Source organism: Schistocerca nitens, chromosome 2, assembly GCF_023898315.1.
Source record: "Schistocerca nitens isolate TAMUIC-IGC-003100 chromosome 2, iqSchNite1.1, whole genome shotgun sequence".
Lineage (NCBI taxonomy): Eukaryota > Metazoa > Arthropoda > Insecta > Orthoptera > Acrididae > Schistocerca > Schistocerca nitens.
The window spans coordinates 104,974,049-104,993,560 of record NC_064615.1 but is presented as its reverse complement, the minus strand read 5'-3'; the positions used below and the strand labels follow the sequence as shown (position 1 = coordinate 104,993,560).

The following is a 19,512-nucleotide window of genomic DNA, read 5'->3' as shown; positions in this document are numbered from 1 at the left end:
TGTGTGTGATGTCCTTACGTTAGTTAGGTTTAAGTAGTTCTAAGTTCTAGGGGACTGATGACCTCAGAAGTTAAGTCCCATAGTGGTCAGAGCCATTTGAACCATTCAACTGCTCAAACCCTTGTACATAGACATCGCTAATGACTCGCGGATGTTCTCGTCGTCTGCGTCTCCACAATCAAACATTTGTTTCACGATATCTGTAGAGCCGGCCGTGGTGGTCTCGCGGTTCTAGGCGCGCAGTCCGGAACCGTGCGACTGCTACGGTCGCAGATTCGAATCCTGCCTCGGGCATGGATGTGTGTGATGTCCTTAGGTTAGTTAGATTTAAGTAGTTCTAAGTTCTAGGGGACTGATGACCACAGCAGTTGAGTCCCATAGTGCTCAGAGCCATCTGAACCGTTTAGATCTGTAGAAGATTACATTATCACTCCCCCCACCACTGTACAGATTTTTCGACGCCCTAGAAAAATAGAGCAGCTAGGTAAAAGTGAATGAGAAACAGAAAAAACTGGACGGTTATTTCCATAATTGGAATGTCAGCAAATCATCCGAAATACAGTGTTTTTTAAGTATAATTCAGTAACATTTCGTCAGTTTCCAGCGAGTAGCGCGTAAGCTATGCAAGGTGCTTTCAAATGCGACATAGAGCAAGTTTTGTAAATGCAGTACACAGCAGTTTCCGGTAAAAATATGTAACCAGTGTGTTTTATAAAAAAGGTCATATATTCTTACAATAGGCAGTATTGGTAAGAACTAGAAGAAAAGTTCTTGTAGCTACATGTTCGGAAGTCAATACCTGTTGAGGTGTGGACCGTTGAAGGACCACTGTTCACCGTCTGCATTTTATTTACGACTGGGCCAGGATTCACAAGGGATGACATAGGAAATTAGTAACTACAATACGCACTTGTGGACAGATGCATACCCTCGAACAATCACGGAAGTGAGGCATCAGGATCACTGTAGGGGTAGGGATTGTCGGCACAGGTTCGCAGGGCCATAACCTTTACCGTAAAGAGTAACAGTTGCTGTGTATCACCGATCTGTGAGAGATGAATCCCTGAATCCATTGGATTTCTGTCTATGCGTACACTTAAAGGCATAGGGATGAGCCCAACCCGTCGACAACATGCAGACATTACAGGTGCGTGCGACCAATGCAAGTGACGTAGTCTGAATGGAGCGAGGTGTATTGGATAGAGTGTGTGATTCCCTGCGAAGAAGGATAGGAGGATGTGTGTTAATGACATGCAGCATTGCCTGTAGTGGCTACTTCTACGTAACAGACAGACAAGAATGAGAGGACAGACTGGCCCACATCTTAATAGCTACTGGTTTCTAGACATATCTTTGTAGGAACTTTTCTTCTAACCATGGTCATTACTGGCTCCTGTATGAGTATGTGACACTCTTTTTTAACACCATGTATTTTGGTCTACCCATGTTTTTCCGTTACCCATGCTCGCTCGGATCCCCATAACCGGAATAATCGGTAACTTGTTGAATTTCCACAGAATGTGAAACATAGCCTTGTACCCCCAATTCTTTATAGAATCGAAGTCCCTTGCATAAAACAGATTAAAACATTTGATTACTTTACAAATGAGTTAATGTGTTAAATATTTTATTTGCAGTATATGTACAGGATGATTCTTATTAACGTTTAAAAAACTCCAAAGCGACGTAGATGACGCTGAGGCACGTAATTTAATATAAGACACAAGATATCGCAAATTTTGGATGTTATTCCAGTAGCGGATGCCAAATCTTGAACATGTCGGAACAGTCTTCGGAATAGTGTGGATGGTAGTTTTTCTAAAGTCAGAAGATATGTCACCAGACATTCTACACATCAACGTGAACAGTCGTTCTGTTGCCGCTTCCCCAAATGACTTCAGAAATTCTGATGGAATGTTATCTATCCCTTCTGCCTTATTGGATCTTAAGTTCTCCAAAGCTCTCTCAAATTCTAAATCTAACGCTGGATCACCTATCTCTTCTACATCGACTCCTGCTCCTTCTTCTATCACATCATACAAATCTTCCCCTTCACAGTGGCCTTCAGTGTACTCTTTCCACCTATCTGCTCTCTCCTCTGCATTTAACAGTGGGATTCCCGTTGCACTCTTAATGTTAACACCCTGGCTTTTAATTTCACCAAAGGTTATTTTGACTTTCCTATATGCTGAGTCAGTCCTTCCGACACACATTTCTTTTTCGATTTCTTCACATTTTTCATGCAGCCATTTCGTCTTAGTTTACCTGCACTTCCTATTTATTTTATTCTTCAGTCATTTTTATTTCTGTATTCCTGAATTTCCCCGAACATTTTATACTTCCTTCTTTCATCGATCAACTGAAGTATTTCTTCTGTTACCCATGATTTCTTCGCAGGTACCTTCTTCGTACCTAAGTTTTTCTTTCCTATTTCTGTGATTGCCCTTTTTAGAGTTGTCCGTTCCTCTTCATCTGTACTGCCTACTGAGCTATTCCTTACTGCAGTATCTGTAGCCTTAGAGAACTTCAAGCGTATCTCGTCATTCTCTAGAACTTCTGTATCCCACTTCTTTGCTTATTGATTCTTCCTGACTAATGTCTTAAACTTCAGCCTACTCTTCATCACTACTATATTGTGATTTGAGTCTATGACTCCTTCTGCGTACCCCTTACAATCCAGTACCTAATCTAACTGAAATATTCCCGTATCACCCAGTCTTTCCCAAGTATGCCTCCTCCTCTTGTGATTGTTGAACAGGGTATTCGCTATTACTAGCTAAAATTTATTGCAGAACTCAATTAGTCTTTCTCCACTCTCATTCCTTGTCTCAAGCCCATATTCTCCTGTAACCTTTTCTTCTACTTCTCCCCCTACAACTGCATTCCTGCCCCTCGTGGCTTTTAGATTTTCATCCCCCTCTACATACTGTATTACCCTTTCGATATCCTCGTGTACTTTCTCCATTTCCTCATCTTCAGATTGCGACGTCGGCATGTATACCTGAACTATCGTTGAAGGTGTTGGTTTGCTGTTGATTTTGATAAGCACAACCCTATCACTGAATCGTTGACAGTAACACATACTCTGCCCCGTATTCCTATTCATAAAGAATTCTACTCCCTTTATACCATTTTCTGCTGCTGTTGATATAACCCTATACGCATCTGACCATAAATCCTTGTCTTCTGCCCATTATACTTCACTGACCTCTACTACATCGTAGATTGAGCCATTGCAATTTCCTTTTCAGAATTTCTAGTTTCCCTATAACGTCCAAGCTTCTGACATTCCACGCCCCGACTGGTAGAACGTTATCCTTTCGTTGGTTATTCAATAATTTTCTCATGGGCACATCTTCTTTGGCATTTCCTCCTGGACATCCGAATGGGGGCCTATTTCGGAATGTTTTGCCAATGGAGACATCATCATGAAATTTTTTCAGGTACAGGCCACATATCCTGTGGATGCACGTTGTGTGTCTTTAATGCAGTGGTACCCATTACTTTCTGCATCCCCATGCTGTTCATCACAGCTGATTCTTTCGCCTTTAGGTTCAAATGGTTCTGAGCACTACGGGACTTAACATCTGTGGTCTCAGTCCCCTAGAACTTAGAACTACTTAAACCTAACTTACCTAAGGACATCATACACGTCTATGCCCAAGGCAGGATTCGAACCTGCGACCGTAGCGGTCACGCGGTTCCAGACTGTAGCGCCTAGAACCGCACGGCCACCCCGGCCGGCTTAGTAACTACAATACGCACTTGTGGACAGATGCATATCCTCGAACAATCACGGAGGTGAGGCATCAGGATCACTGTAGGGGTAGGGATTGTCGGTCACAGGTTCGCAGGGCCATAACCTTTACCTTAAAGAGTAACAGTTGCTGTGTATCACCGATCTGTGAGAGATGAATCCCTGAATCCATTGGATTTCTGTCTATGGGTACACTTAAAGGCATAGGGATGAGCCCAACCCGTCGACAACGTGCAGACATTACAGGTGAATGCGACCAATGAATGTGACGTAGTCTGAATGGAGCGAGGTGTATTGGATAGAGTGTGTGATTCCCTGCGAAGAAGGATAGGAGGATGTGTGTTAATGACATGCAGCATTGCCTGTAGTGGCTACTTCTACGTAACAGACAGACAAGAATAAGAGGACAGACTGGCCCACATCTTAATAGGTACTGGTTTCTAGACATATCTTTGTAGGAACTTTTCTTCTAACCATGGTCATTACTGGCTCCTGTATGAGTATGTGACACTCTTTTTAACACCATGTATTTTGGTCTACCCATGTTTTTCGGTTACCCATGCTCGCTCGGATCCCCATAACCGGAATAATCGGTAACTTGTTGAATTTCCACAGAATGTGAAACATAGCCTTGTACCCCTAATTCTTTACAGAATCGAAGTCCCTTGCATAAAACAAATTAAAACATTTGATTACTTTACAAATGAGTTAATGTGTTAAATATTTTATTTGCAGTATATGTACAGGATGATTCTTATTAACGTTTAAAAAACTCCAAAGCGACGTAGATGACGCTGAAGCAAGTAATTTAATATAAGACACAAGATATCGCAAATTTTGGATGTTATTCCAGTAGCGGATGCCAAATCTTGAACATGTCGGGTCTTCGGAATTGTATGGATGATATTTTTCCGGAAGTCAGAAGATATGTCGCCACACATTCTATACACCAACGTGAATAGTCGTTCTGTTGCCACTTCCCCAAATGACTTCAGAAATTCTGATGGAATGTTATCTATCCCTTCTGCCTTATTTGATCTTAAGTTCTCCAAAGCTCTCTTAAGTTTTGAATCTTTTCTAAATCGGCTCCTGTTTCTTCTTCTATCACATCAGACAAATCTTCCCCTCATAGTGGCCTTCAATGTACTCTTTCCAGCTATCCGCTCTCTCCTCTGCATTTAACAGTGGGATTCCCGTTGCACACCTAATGTTAACACCCTTGCTTTTAATTTCACCATTTTGACTTTCCTATATGCTGAGTCAGTCCTTCCGACACACTTTTCTTTTTCGATTTCTTCACATTTTTCATGCAGCCATTTCGTCTTAGTTTTCCTGCCCTCCCTATCCCATTTATTTAATTCCTCACCGACTTTTATTTCTGTATTCCTGGATTTCCATGAATATTTTGTACTTCCTTCTTTCATGGATCAAATGAAGTATTTCTTCTGTTACCTATGATTTCTTCGCAGGTACCTTCTTGGTACGTTGGTGTATAGTTTTTGTTTCCTACTTCTGTGATTGCCCTTTTTAGAGTTGTCCTTTCCTCTTCAACTGTATTGCCTACTGAGCTATTCCTTATTGCTGTATCTGTAGCCTTAGAGAACTTCAAGCGTATGTCGTCATTCTCTAGAACTTCCGTATCTCACTTATTTGCGTATTGGTTCTTCCTGACTAATCTCTTAGACTTCAGCCTACTCTTCATCACTATAAGTTGTGATCTATATCTCCTTCTGGGTACCCCTTACAGTCCAGTACCTGATTTCGAAACCTCTGTCTGACCATGATGTAATCTAACTGAAATTTTCCCGTATCACCCGGCCTTTACCATGTATACCTCCTCCTCTTGTATTTCTTGAACAGAGTATTCGCTATTAGTAGCTGAATTTTATTGCAGAACTCAATTAGTCTCTGTCCTCTCTCATTCCTTGTCCCAAGCCCATATTCTCCTGTAACCTTTTCTTCTACTTCTCCCCCTACAATTGCATTCCAGCCCCTCGTGGCTTTTAGATTTTCATCTCCCTTTATGCACTGTATTACCCTTTCGATATCCTCATATACTTTCTTCATTTCCTCATCTTCAGCTTGCGACGTCGGCATGTATACCTGAACTATCGTTGGAGGTGTTGGTTTACTGTGATTCTGATAAGCACAACCCTATCACTGAATCGTTGACAGTAACACATACTCTGCCCTGTCTTCCTATTCATAAAGAATTCTACTCCCTTTATACCATTTTCTGCTGCTGTTGATGTAACCCTATACGCATCTGACCATAAACCCTTGTCTTCTGCCCATTTTACTTCACTGACCTCTACTGCATCTAGATTGAGCCATTGCAATTTCCTTTTCACATTTTCTAGTTTCAAGCTTCTGACATTCCACGCCCCGACTGGTAGAACGTTATCCTTTCGTTGGTTATTCAATCACTTTCTCATGGGCACATCTTCTTTGGCATTCCCTCCTGGACATCCGAATGGGGGCCTATTTCGGAATGTTTTGCCAATGGAGACATCATCATGAAATTTTTTCAGGTACAGGCCACATATCCTGTGGATAAACGTCGTGTGTCTTTAATGCATTGGTTCTCATTACTTTCTGCATCCTCATGCTGTTGATCACTGCTGATTCTTTCGCCTTTAGGGGCAGTATCCCAAAGGACAAGAGAGTACCCTGAACCTCTGCCCACTCCTCTGCCCTCTTTATCAAGATCGTTGGCAGAACGAGAGTGACTTCTTATGCCGAAAGTCTTCGGCTGTCAACGCTGATTGTTAATCAAATTTAACCGGTGGCAGGTTTCGAACCCGGGACCGAAAATGTTTTCATTACTAAGCAAACACGCTACCCCCAAGCCACGGATCCACTACAGCACGGTTCTGGCTCCGAGATACGGACAGTTATCCTGCTGAAAGATGACATCGCCGTCGGGGAAGCCATCAGACATGAAGGGATGCAGGTGGTTCGCAGCTGTCAGCGTATCTTCAATTACTACCACAGGTCCCACACAAGTGCAAGAGAAAGTCTTCCATTGCATAATACTGCTCCCATCGCCCTGCGTCCGTGGCGCGTTGCACTTTTCGAGTCCCCTTCGCCTCAATGACGGCGTTCGTGGAGACGACCAGCGACCCAGCGTAGCAAAAATGTGATTTACCCAAAGATCCGACACGTTTCCATTGATCGACGTTCGAATCCGGATATCCCGGGTCCACTGCAATCGTAATCGACGATGTCGTTGGGTCAACATGTGCCCACGTAGGGGTGGTCTGCTGCGGAGCTCCCTGTTCAACAATGTGCGAGGAACTGGGTGCTCCGAAACACTTGTGCGTGCACCGGCACTGTGCTCTATCGGATGAGATGCTACAGATCATCATCTATCCTACTGTATAGAACAAACATCCCCTCCCCCCCCCCTCCCCCCAAAACCAAGCGTTCTGTGAAGAGTCGTGGACATCGAATCATTTAGCGCCTAATGGTAGTTTCACTGTCCTTCTGCCTCTTTCCGTAGATGTTGGATGGTTCATGTCCATGTTTGATCAGGCGTTCGGCGAAGGTCGGATGGCTAGTTTTCATATTTCCAACTTCTTATATGTTCTTTATATCTAGTTTTGAGGTTTCTACTGTCATCCGTGGATATACTGATTTACGTTCTTGGCACTTTAGCTGCTATATATCTGCTCCTTTGTATTTATCTGGTTTGTCCGTTGTTTCTAAATATGACTAGAGTATGTTTCTTTTTCTGTAAGAAATGTGTAATCCCAGTTTCTTTAAGCCGGCCGGTGTGGCTGAGCGGTTCTAGGCGCTTCAGTCTGGAACCGCGCGACCGCTACGGTCGCAGGTTCGAATCCTGCTTCGAGCATGGATGTGTGTGATGTCCTTAGGTTAGTTAGGTTTAAGTAGTTCTAAGTTCTTGGGGACTGATGACCTCAGATGTTAAGTCCCGTAGTGCTCAGAGCCATTTGAGCCTGTTTCTTTAATGTATTTGCTATCTCGTGTGTTGCTTTGTGTTTGTATGTTAAAGCGTACCGTTCTTTTTTCTGTTAGTCATGCCATGAGTACTACTGTTTTGTGTTTCTGTGTGTGCTGTAGTGTCTGTGGGGCTGTTTGGTGTTTTTGTTCTCTGGTTGTTTTCATTTCTCTTTAGTTTTGTTTTAATTTTTTAGTTGGGTTTTTTACTATATGGTTGTTGTAACCATTTCTTGTGGCTATGAGTTGTATTGTTTGTAATTCTTTTTCACAGTTTTCTTTGCCGAGTGGGATGTTATTTATTCTGTGTCGTAGGGCTGCTAATTTTTGATATTGTGGGTGGTTGGATGAAGCATGTATAATTCTATCTTTGACTGTGGGCTTTCTGAATATGTCAAATGTGTATTTATAGTTCTCTCTCTTTATTGTTATATCCGAGAAATGTATTTGCTTTTATGTTTCTTTTTCCATGTTGAATTGAATATTTTTGTGTACATTGTTTATGTCTGTATGAAGTTTATCAATTTTCTCTGTTGATTCATCTACTGCACGGATTGTGTCATCCACATATCTGTACCAGTAAACAATTTTGCATCCTTTCTTTGTGATGACGGTATCAAAATTGTGTTTTCTATGTGGTTGATGCATATGTTTGCAATGTTCTTGATACTGAGGATCCCAATGGAAGCCCACCTTCTTGAAAGTAGAATTGCTTTTCAAACTGGAAGTAATTTTGGGATGTGATTGCTTAGAGTTTTAGTTATTTTATTAATATTGCCTGCAGGTGGTTTGTTGTATTTCTGTAAGTTATCTTCAATTAGTTTTATTGCGTCTGCTGTGAGTATTGAGGTTTACATGTTCTCTATGTCAAAAGAGGTGTGATGTTTGTGGTACGTGTAAGTCTTTCATTTGTGTTATGAGTTTATTTGTGCTTTTCATCGCTCTGCTGGTCTTCATTTCATAATGTTGCATTTTGATTTTGTTAATGGGTTTTGCCACATGGTATGATGGCATGTTCATGAAATTAATAACAGGCCTTAACGGAATAAGGGGTTTGTGGACCTTGGGTTGGCTTCTAAGTGTTGGTGCTTTTCGGTTCTTCTGTGTGATGTGCTCTTTTTATTTATCTGTGAGTATGCGTTTGATGTCTTTGAGGTTGTTTTTCATGTATGTCTGGAAAGGTGCTGTTGGATCATATTTCAGTTTTGTGATATTGTTAAAGGAGATGAAATATTTCGTTTTTTCTGTACATTGTTTTTTATTGATCAGTATTGTGCTCTTCCCTTTATCAGCTCTAGTGACTATGATGTTGTTTGCTTGTAGTTTTTCTTTTAATTTCTTAGTGATATTGTTTTCTGTTTGAAGTTTCCCGTTTTGCTCTTTCTTTGACATGGTGATTATGTTGTTTATTTCTTTCTTCACTAGCTCTCGTGTTAGCGCAATATTTATAGCGTTATTTTCTTTTTTCTCTTCCTCTGTCAGGATGCTTTCTGTTTCTACAATGAACTTTCTATATAATGCTTATCTATTTTTGTACTGATGTTGTGTTTGAGCCATTTCTCTAATATCTGTGTTTCTTTCTCTGTTAATTCTATATATGTGAGATCTATTAGTTTTGGGTGAAATTTGTGGTGATGGGTGTATTGTACTTTGTCTTTCTTTTCTTTCTGCCTATTTTTGTTAGTGAGTTTTTTGATTTTTCGTTTGTTTTCTTTCTGTGTATATTGCAGTGTTCTTGCTGTGATGTTTTCAGTTTTTGGTATTGTGTTGGTCATCACTGTTAGGTTGTTAATAAATGCTCATAACTCAAGATGTACATCATATAACATTCTGTTAAGTATGAATTTCTTGGTGTAAAGCGATTTGATTTCATTTTTTAACGAAATCTGTTCTGTAAATGATTTCGTTTTTTGTGCTACCAAAGAATGGTTTCTGATCTCTACGTTGAAGTAACTAGGAATTACATGATTTATTTTGCAGGTCTGGTTGAATCTAATGAGTTGGATGGCCTTGTAGAGTCTGAGACGGAAAACTAGACGGGAAATGCCTGACATAGCTGTATTATCGTCATTTTTTCTGTTTTACGTCGTTCCTTAATTGCTTCAAAATTCATGGAGGTATTTCCGTCCATGCAACTAATGAAGGCAGTTTTTTTTTTTATCACCATACGCGTTTCGCTTCTTTTATTTGTGAAGCAAGATCTTGAATTTTACTTCGATTACATGAAGTACACGTAACTGTCACGGGCGTCTGAAAATTACTGCCCACTGTACCAAACAACTCGATGCAACAGGTATCCTCCATGAGGAGGGGGAGGGGGAGGTCAATGCCATCTCAGAAACATATCACGCCTCCACCACCCGCTCCAATAACATCGTGACCCTTCTGGAGGATCGAATTCAGCAATGGATGATGTGGTAAGGGCGCGGACGGGAAGGTCCTGAGACGGCCCAGCTCCTCGGCTGTGAAATGGTACTATACGCCATATCGTTCGTCTGACAAAAAGCGTTACTCGGACCTTTTTTTTGTAAATTTTATCCTCTTTATATTCAAAAATATGCAGCTTTGCTGGCAACGGTGTCGTTTCCTTCGGGTTTTTCGTGTTTTTTTTTTTTTTTTTTTTCATTTCTGACTCAGTTCCGTGCCGATATTTTAGCGGGGCTTTGAAAATTCGGATTCAGCATCCTCAAAAATAAATAGAAAACGAGTCAACAAAACTTCTACAAAACTTTCCGCTGTTTATCCTTTCTGAGCACCATTTGACAGGTCCATGAGTGGCGTCTGTAACGAAGTCATTGACAAATGTTAACTCTAATTATCCTTTCTTACCTGGATATTCTGCAGTTCGCAATCTGCTGTTCAACTATTCGCTGTCTGAGAGACAGTTGGCAGTTACTAGACAAAACTGTGACAGCACAGTAACTTTATTCAGTCACTTCATTCAATTGTTGCCTATTTCGGGAATTTTGTCATCTTCAGATACCCTTATTCTCCACCTCTTACCTCCTACAATCGGTGCACAGACGACAAATGCTGGTCTAAGTTCCAAAAGCGTATTCTTTTGAGAATGAATGCAAACGACATTGTTACGGTCAGAAACCGATGAAGAATGTTAGAAGATGTGCCGCTGATTGCAAACCAAAAAATATATTTCATCTGGGCAATGGATCTCCTGCAAATGACCTTAGTCAGTTTGTAAAATGAGCGACTGGAAGTAATACTTGTGGGGTCATCCAACCTAGTCATCAGATTTCAGTATTTCTGTCTTCCATACGCTCCCGTGTATAAAGACGTTTGTGGCTGGAAAACATTCGCAATTCAATGACGACGACTTTAGGGGAAAGTTCTGCAGTGCCTTCCAGAATAGTTCCTTCAAAGATGGAATATGCTCATTGCAAAAATGTTGGACAAATATGTAGACCACCATATCGACCTGTCAGCCTACTCTCGAAGTGGCGTACTTTATACATGTAGTTTCATCAGTAAATGTAATTTTTTACAGTAACTGATAAACGGTTCTTAACAATCGCTTATTGAGGTACATGAAATCTTTAGTGAATGGTGTATTATCCATTTACTAAATTAAATTACTACTGCATGCACCATCAGTTCAGAAAGTTTCGAAAGTGGATTAATAAAATATAGAGAAAAGATAAGAGCCTCAGGTGTTCTACATAGTCTCCCCTCAGTTCATTATAACACACAGAAAGCTCACATAACCGTGTAAAACTGTCATAAAAGTCCTTCTTTGTGATGTTGTTCAATTCGCATGCCACAATGGCTTGAATATCGTGTCGGGGTATGTCGTCAAAGCGCTGACCATTCATGTGAATTTCTTCACTTTGTCGTTTTGTTGTAAGATCATATTGATATTACCAAGAGTTATCGCCTGCGATGATTTTGTCCCCAAAATAAGTGTCCAGGTTTTGTCTTTCAATCAAGTTGCTGCAGGCGTCCGGGAGTCAAGATGTGCGGCACAAACTTTGCACAAAGTTTCTCTTCTTCCCAACATTACGAATAATGTACTGAACACTTCACTGAGAGATATTGCACCGTTGCGGTTTGACACAACAACGTCGACACATTACGGCTGCACGTCTACCTCTTAAATGACAGGTCGTATGCACACCTGTTTATACAGGTATTAGTTCAAGCTGCTACCGTAGTTTCTGCGCCGAAGTCGTTTAAACGCCAGGAATAAAAACAGTCTCGGAACTGTTTGGACGGGTGGTGTACTTATTTATTTGTGTGTTTCTGAAAATTTTCATCCCTCTCTGTCTAAAGCAGGTTGTAGAAAATTATAGAATCCTAATTAATAAGAAAATTTTAAAATTAACTAACGAAATAAGAAACGAAAGTGAATGTATTAATCTACTTAAATATTTTCAATTATATGGATTTATTTTATTGTCCTTCGGTTGCTGCTAGCTCGATATGTCCTCGAGTGTTGCCTGCAACGAGTTAGAAAATAACTTTCACTTACAGCCACCTGTCCAATAGCCCTATATACATCCGTATATACATCCGTATGACATCCGTGTGAGTAGGCATCTGGTTAATAGGTGGCTTAGTATGTCTCGAGCCAGCATTACTTCTTATGAGTTTCGTTCGTAATCTGATACTACCTATTTAAGTAACATTTAATACTGTAACTATAATTAACTGTCCAGTTATGAGCTACTCGGCAAACATCGTATCATCAGAACGCTTTGCAGATTAACATATCGTCGTATTACTCCAAATCTTTGAAGACAGTACACTCACCAGGCAATGTTATTATGACACTGTACTTCTTCCCCATGTGCATCTTTCCATGGCTTTATTCCCTCCTGACTTCATTTTTATGGATGACGATGCGCGACCGCATCGGACAGCGAAAGTTGAAGAGCTCCCTAGCACAGGTCAAAGAGCTCTTGGAACGAAAAGCCATTCAACGAATGGACTGGCCTGCTCATTCTCCCAGTTTCATTGAGTACGTGTGGGATGCGTTGCGGAACCGCACTACAGCACGTCCACACGCACCAACAACCACCCAGCAATTGTGGAGCCCGCTGGTGGAGAATGAAAGGCAATGCACTACTAGGAGAACTCCTTGCTAACCTTGTGGCCAGCATGGGAGCACGCTGCAGATCACGCATCGTATTAAGAACCATATCCAGGGAACCATCATAAAGCATGGAGACTTGAGTGTCACTACTGTCTTTGAATAAAAGAGTCACTTCTGTTCGCCTCATTGCGTATTTGTTTCAGTTACCTTCTGTACTTTCTGCAGCAGTTCTTTCTATGTATGTTCCATGTAGCTATGTTGCTGGGCAGTGACACATCATACTAAATTAGTTCAGTCCTTAAATTTTGCGGAACAGCGTATACACTATGTGATCAAAACTATCCGGACACCTAGCTGAAAATGATGGTGTTGGCCCACCATTAGCTTTAATGACAGCTTCCACTCTCGCAGGCTCACGTTCAATCAAGTGCTCGAATGAAACTTCCCGGCAGATTAAAACTGTGTGCCGGACCGAGACTCGAACTCGGGACCTTTGCCTTTTGCGGACAAGAGCTCTACCAACTGAGCTACCCAATCTGCCAGGAAGTTTCATATCAGCGCACACTCCGCTGCAGAGTGAAAATCTCATTCTGGAACCCCCCCCCCCAGGCTGTGTCTAAGCCATGTCTCCGCAATATCCTTTCTTTCAGGAGTGCTAGTTCTGCAAGTTTCACAGGAGAGCTTCTGTAAAGTTTGGAAGGTAGGAGACGAGGTACTGGCAGAAGTAAAGCTGTGAGAACGGGGAGTAAGTCGTGCTTGGGTAGCTCAATTGGTAGAGCACTTGCCTGCGAAAAGCAAAGGTCCCGAGTTCGAGTCTCGGCCCGGCACACAGTTTTAATCTACTGGGAAGTTTCATATGAGCGCACACTCCGCTGCAGAGTAGATATCTCATTCAAGTGCTGGAATGTTCCTTTGGGAATGGAAGCCCATTCTTCACGGAGTGCTACACTGAGGAGAGCTATCGATGTCGGTCTGTGAGGCCTGTCACGAAGTCGGCGTTCCAAAACATCCCAAACGTTTTCTATATGATTCAGGTCAGGACTCTGTGCAGGCCAGTCCATTACAGGGATGTTATTGTCGTGTGACAACTCCGCCACAGGCCGTGCATTATGAACAGGTACTCGATCGTGTTGAAAGATGCAATCGTCATCCCCGAATTGCTCTTCAGCAGTGGGAATCAAGAAGGTGCTTAAAACATCAGTAGGCCTGAGCTGTGATAGTACCACGTAAAACAACAAGAGGTGCAAGCCCCCGCCATGAGAAACACGTCCACATCATAACACCACCGCCTTCGAACTTTACTGTTTGCTCTACACACGCTGGCAGATCACGTTCACCGGGCATTCGCCGTACCCACACCCTGCCATCGGATCGCCACACTGTGTACCATGATTCGCCACTCCACACAACGTTTCCCCACTGTTCAATGGTCCAATGTTTACGCTCCTCGCAGCAAGCGAGGCGTCGCTGGCATCCACTGGCGTGATGTGTGGCTTATGAGCATCCTCTCGACCATGAAATCCACGTTTTCTCACCTACCGCCTAACTGTCATAGTACATATAGTCGTTCCTGATGCAGGTTTGAATTCCTGTTTGATGTTCTGGATAGATGTCTACCTATTACACATTACGACCCTCCTCAACTGTTGGCGGCCTCTGTCAGTCAATAGACGAGGTCGGCCTGTACGCTTTTGTGCTGTACGTGTCCCTTCGCGTTTCCACTTCACTATCATATCGGAAACAGTGGATATGGGATGTTTAGCAGAGTGGAATCTCGCCTACAGACGTATGACAAATGACACCCAATCACCTGCCCACGTTCGAAGTCCGTGAGTTCCGCGGAGCGCCCCATTCTGCTCTCTTATGAAGTCTAATGACTACTGAGGACGCTGATATGTAGTAACTGGCAATAGGTGGCAGCACAACGCACCTGATATGAAAAACGTATGTTTTGGCGATGTCCGGATACTTTTGATCGCATAGTGCAGTTGTCTCATTTTCAACTATTTTTAATTTGTTGTTTCTGCACCACCGTTGCATTTTTGAGAGCAAATGGTTTTGCATTTCTTTTCAAGCTTCCGTCTTAAATCCTCCTCAACCACCACCAAGGTACCATCAGCGTAAGACACAGCACCATTGGCTTCATCGGACCCGTCCAAAAATTCCAACTTTGGCTCAGTTGTCAAGTCTCAGAATATTGGTCCACATATAGCTCCTGGTTTCCCTCATCAACTATGGACCTTGCCTTTGATGGGAAGGCTTGCGTGCCTCAGAGATACAGATAGCTGTGCCAAGGGTGCAATCACAACGGAGGGGTACCTCTTGAGAGTCCAGACAAACGTGTGATTCCTGAATAGGGGCAGCAGCCTTTTCAGTAGTTGCAGCGGCAAGAGTCTGGGTGATTGACTGATCTGGCCTCGTAATATCTGTGCTCGTAATATCTGTGCTCGTACCGCAAACAGCTGAAAGCAAGGGAAATCTACAGCCTTAATTTTTATCAAGAGCATGCAACTCTACTGTACAGTTAAATTACGATGACATCCTCTTGGGTAACGTGATGACTGGGTGTTGTGTGATGTCCTTAGGTTAGTTAGGTTTAAGTAGTTCTTAGTTCTAGGGGACTGATGACCATAGCTGTTAAGTCCCATAGTGCTCAGAGCGTCTTGGGTAAAATATTCCGGATGTAAAACAGTCTCCTATTTGGATCTCCGGGTGGGGACTACTCAGGAGGAAGTCGTTACCAGAAGAAACTAAATTGGCGTTCTACGGATCGGAGCGTGGAATGTCAGATCCCTTAACGTGGCAGATAGGTTAGAAAATTTAAAAACAGAAATGGGTAGGTTACAGTTAGATACAGTGAGAGTTAGAGAAATTCGGTGGCGGAAGGAACAGGGCTTCTGGTCAGGTGAATACAGGGTTATAAATACAAAGTAAAATAGGGTAATACAGGAGTATGTTCAACAATGAATAAAAATAGGAACGTGGATAAACTACTGCGAATAGCGTAGTGAACGCATTATTGTAGCGAACATATACATGACGCCTAATCCCACCACAGTGGTACAAGTTTATACGCCAACTAGCTCCACAGGCGACAAAGAGATTGAAGAAATGTATGATGAGATAAAAGAAATTATTCAGATAGTTGGGGGAGAAGAAAGTTTAATACTCATGCGGGACGGAAATTCGATAGTAGGAACAGAAACAGAAGGAAAAATAATAGGTGAATATGGACTAGGAGAAAGGAATTAACGAGAAAGCAGCACAGTAGAATTTTTCACAGAGCATAATTTAATCATAGCTAACACTTGGTTTATGAATCATGAAACAAGTTTGTTTACGTGGAAGAGACCTGGAGACACCGGAAGGTTTCAGATTGATTATATGATGGTAAGACAGAGGTTTCTAGGCCAGATTTTAAATTGCAAGACAATTCCAGAGGCAGATGTGGACTCCGACCGCAATTTATTGGTTATGAACTGTAGATTAAAACTGAATAAACTGCAAAAAATGTAGGAATTTAAGGAGGTGGGATCTTGATAAACTGACTAGAAGAGGGGAAAGTAATACAATAGAAGAAGAATGGGTAGCTTTGAGAAATGAAATAGTAAAGGCAGCAGAGGATCGAATGGGTAAAAAGACGAGGACTAGCAGAAATCCTTGGGTAACACAAGAAATATTGAATTTAATTGATGAAAGAAGAAAATATAAAAATGCAGTAAATGAAGCAGGCGAAACGGAATACAAACGTATAAAAATGAATAGACAGGAAGTGCAAAATGGCTGAGCAGGAATGACTAGAGGACAAATGTAAGGATTTAGAAGCATGTATCACTAGGAGAAAGATACATGCTGCCTACAGGAAAATTAAAGAGACTTTTGGAGGAAAGAGAACCACCTGTAGGAATATCACGAGCTGAGACTGAAAACCAGTGCTAAGCAAAGAAGGAGAAACAGAAAGGTGGAAGGAGTATATAAAGGTGGAAGGAGTATATATTGCTTGAGGGCAATGTTATGGAAGTGGAAGAGGACACAGATGAAGATGAGATGGAAGGTATGATGACGCGTGAAGAATTTGACAGAAAACCGAAAAACCTTAGTCGAAACAACGCCCCGGAATAGACAACATTTTCTTAGAACTACTGATAGTCTTGGGAGAGGAAACTAAAACAAAACTCTTCCATCTGATGAGCAAGGTGTGTGAGACAGGCGAAATACCCCCAGACTTCAAGAAGAATATAATAATGCCAATTTCAAAGAAAGTGAGTGCTGACAAATATGAAAATTTCCGAACCATGAGGTTAATAAGTCAGCGCTGCAAAATACTAAAACAAATTCTTTACAAAACAATGAAGAAATTAGTAGAAGCCGACAGTGGGGAAGATCAGTTTGATTTGGGAGGCAATACTGGCCTTACATCTTCTCATAGAAGGTAGGTTAAGGAAAAGAAAACCTACATTTATAGCATTTGTAGACTTACAGGAAGCTCTTGACAGTGTTGAATGGAATACTTTCTTTCAAATTCTAAAGATGGCAGGGATCAAATACAGGGAGCGAAAGGCTATTTACAACTTGTACAGGAGCAGATGGCAGTTATAAGAATCGAGGGGTATGAAAGGGAAGCAGTGGTTGAGAAAGGAGTGACACAGAGTTGTAGCCTACCTCCTACATTTTTTGCAATCAGTATATTGAGCAAGCAATAAAAGGAACAAAAGAAAAATTTGGAGTAGGAATTAAAGTCCAGGGATAAGAAATAAAGACTTTGTGGTTTACCGATGACATTGCAATTCTAAACTGACATACAATATTTTTTTTTTAGCGCAACGCATTATGACTTTCAATAATCCCTACAAAAGAATGGCCCTGACTAACAATAACCTATACCATTCATGAATCACTTACCTCACAAAAATCTTCGTTACTCGAACTACTGCAATACAGCGAGCGCCAATACTGCCAGCTAAATAAAAGATTCTAACTACTGAAGGCACTAACTACGGATAGGCATAGTTAGCAAATGAAAGATTTTGATAGAGAACAAACAATTTATTTACCTTAATAATTCCTTTTTCTGGCGGACACACGTCCAGATCGTCCGCTTATAGTAACCTCTCACAACTCTGGCATCTCTCTCTCCACATCCACCACTGCTGGCGGCTCACCTCCAACTGCCCAACGCTATACGGCTGTTCACATCCAACTGCACAACACTACACAAGTGAATATGCCAACAATGAGTGCAACCAGCCACAGACTGCACAAGGCACAGTCAGTGATATTCATACAGAGCGCTACGTGATCGGTTAACATCGAGTATAGACATATGTTACAATGAAATGAACACCCTTAGCTGCTTACAAGTGTTGACATACGTCAACGGGGACAGATGAAAATGTGTGCCCCGACCGGGACTCGAACCCGGGATCTCCTGCTTACATGGCAGACGCTCTATCCATCTGAGTCACCGAGGACACAGAGGATAGTGCGACTGCAGGGATTTATCTCTGGCACGCCTCCTGCGAAACCCACATTCTCAACGTATTGTCCCGCACTATATACGTAGTGCCCCCGCCCATTATACTCATTACTCGCGGCGCGTTGCCGATTCCCATAACAGTTCCGGCACTGTTTGTGCATTTGCACATAAAAAGAAGATGGTCAAGTGGCCGGTGAGCCTTAACTATATATATACTAAGATGGTATCTGTTCTTTCTGACATGCCCGAAAGAACAGATACCATCTTAGTATATATATAGATATATGTATTAGAAAGTCATTTCTGGAAGTATTTGTATGGAGTGTAGGCATGTGTAAAAGTGAAACATGGACGATAAACAGTGTAGACAAGATGAGAATTGAAACTTCTGCAATTTGGTGCTACAGAAAAATGCTGAAGATTAGATGGGCAGATCACGTAACTAATTAGAAGGTACTGGATAGAATTTGGGAGAAAAGAAATTTGTGGCACAACTTGACTAGAAAAAGGGATCGGTTGTTAGAACACATTCTGGATCCGCAAGGGGTCGCCAGTTTAGTACTGGAGAGAAGCGTGGGGGGGGGGGGGGGGGGATAAAAATTGCAGAGGGAAACCAAGAGATGAATACAGTAAGCAGATTCAGAAGAATGTAGGATGCAGTAGTTACTCGAAGATGAAGAGGCTTGTACAGGATTCAGTAGCATAGAGAGCTGCTTGAAACCAATCTTCGGACTGAAGGCCACAACAACATAGCCCTTGATAATATTTTTTATTACCTTGTGTCGCCCAGCAGGTTATTCGACTGTGAGACTCGTACATATTCCATACACAAACTGTGACAAAAAGAGTCAGGGCGGTGAGCGGGCGTTGTGACAGTCCAGCCGCAGCATCTGGGCGGATACACGCTCGCGTGGTTCAGGAAGCGCATCAACCATCCGCCGGCCATGTCGCGTGGCGCGGCACACGTTGCAGCTCACAGCTGTGCGCAAGCTGCTCGCCACCCGTCTTGTCTTCAGGTGCCTGACGAAGTCATATGTTCAACATCGTAAATAAATGTCATCCAAGCAATTTCAGTAGTCGACCTGTTAACATGTTCCCGGAGAGTACACTGGAAAAGTACTGAATGTAGGAAGAATTCATAAGTTATGTAGGTTAATTCTTACAAAGAAGAAAACAGCAACTAGCCACTATTAATATTGCTATTTATTTAGGTAAATAGCGCCGATACCGGTTTCGAACTGGCAAGTTCATCATCAGACGGCTGTTCACATG

At 42.0% G+C, this 19,512-nt stretch overlaps 1 protein-coding gene and 1 non-coding gene across 2 annotated transcripts in view; both read left to right on the top strand.

Annotated features, from left to right (window-relative positions):
• Nucleotides 1-19,512, top strand: part of LOC126234284 (clavesin-2-like) — a 279,705-nt gene that overhangs the window by 135,295 nt on the left and 124,898 nt on the right. The window lies entirely within an intron of this gene.
• Trnar-gcg (transfer RNA arginine (anticodon GCG)) lies at nucleotides 13,518-13,592 on the top strand. The gene has a single exon. It is a non-coding gene; the product is annotated as a tRNA-Arg (tRNA).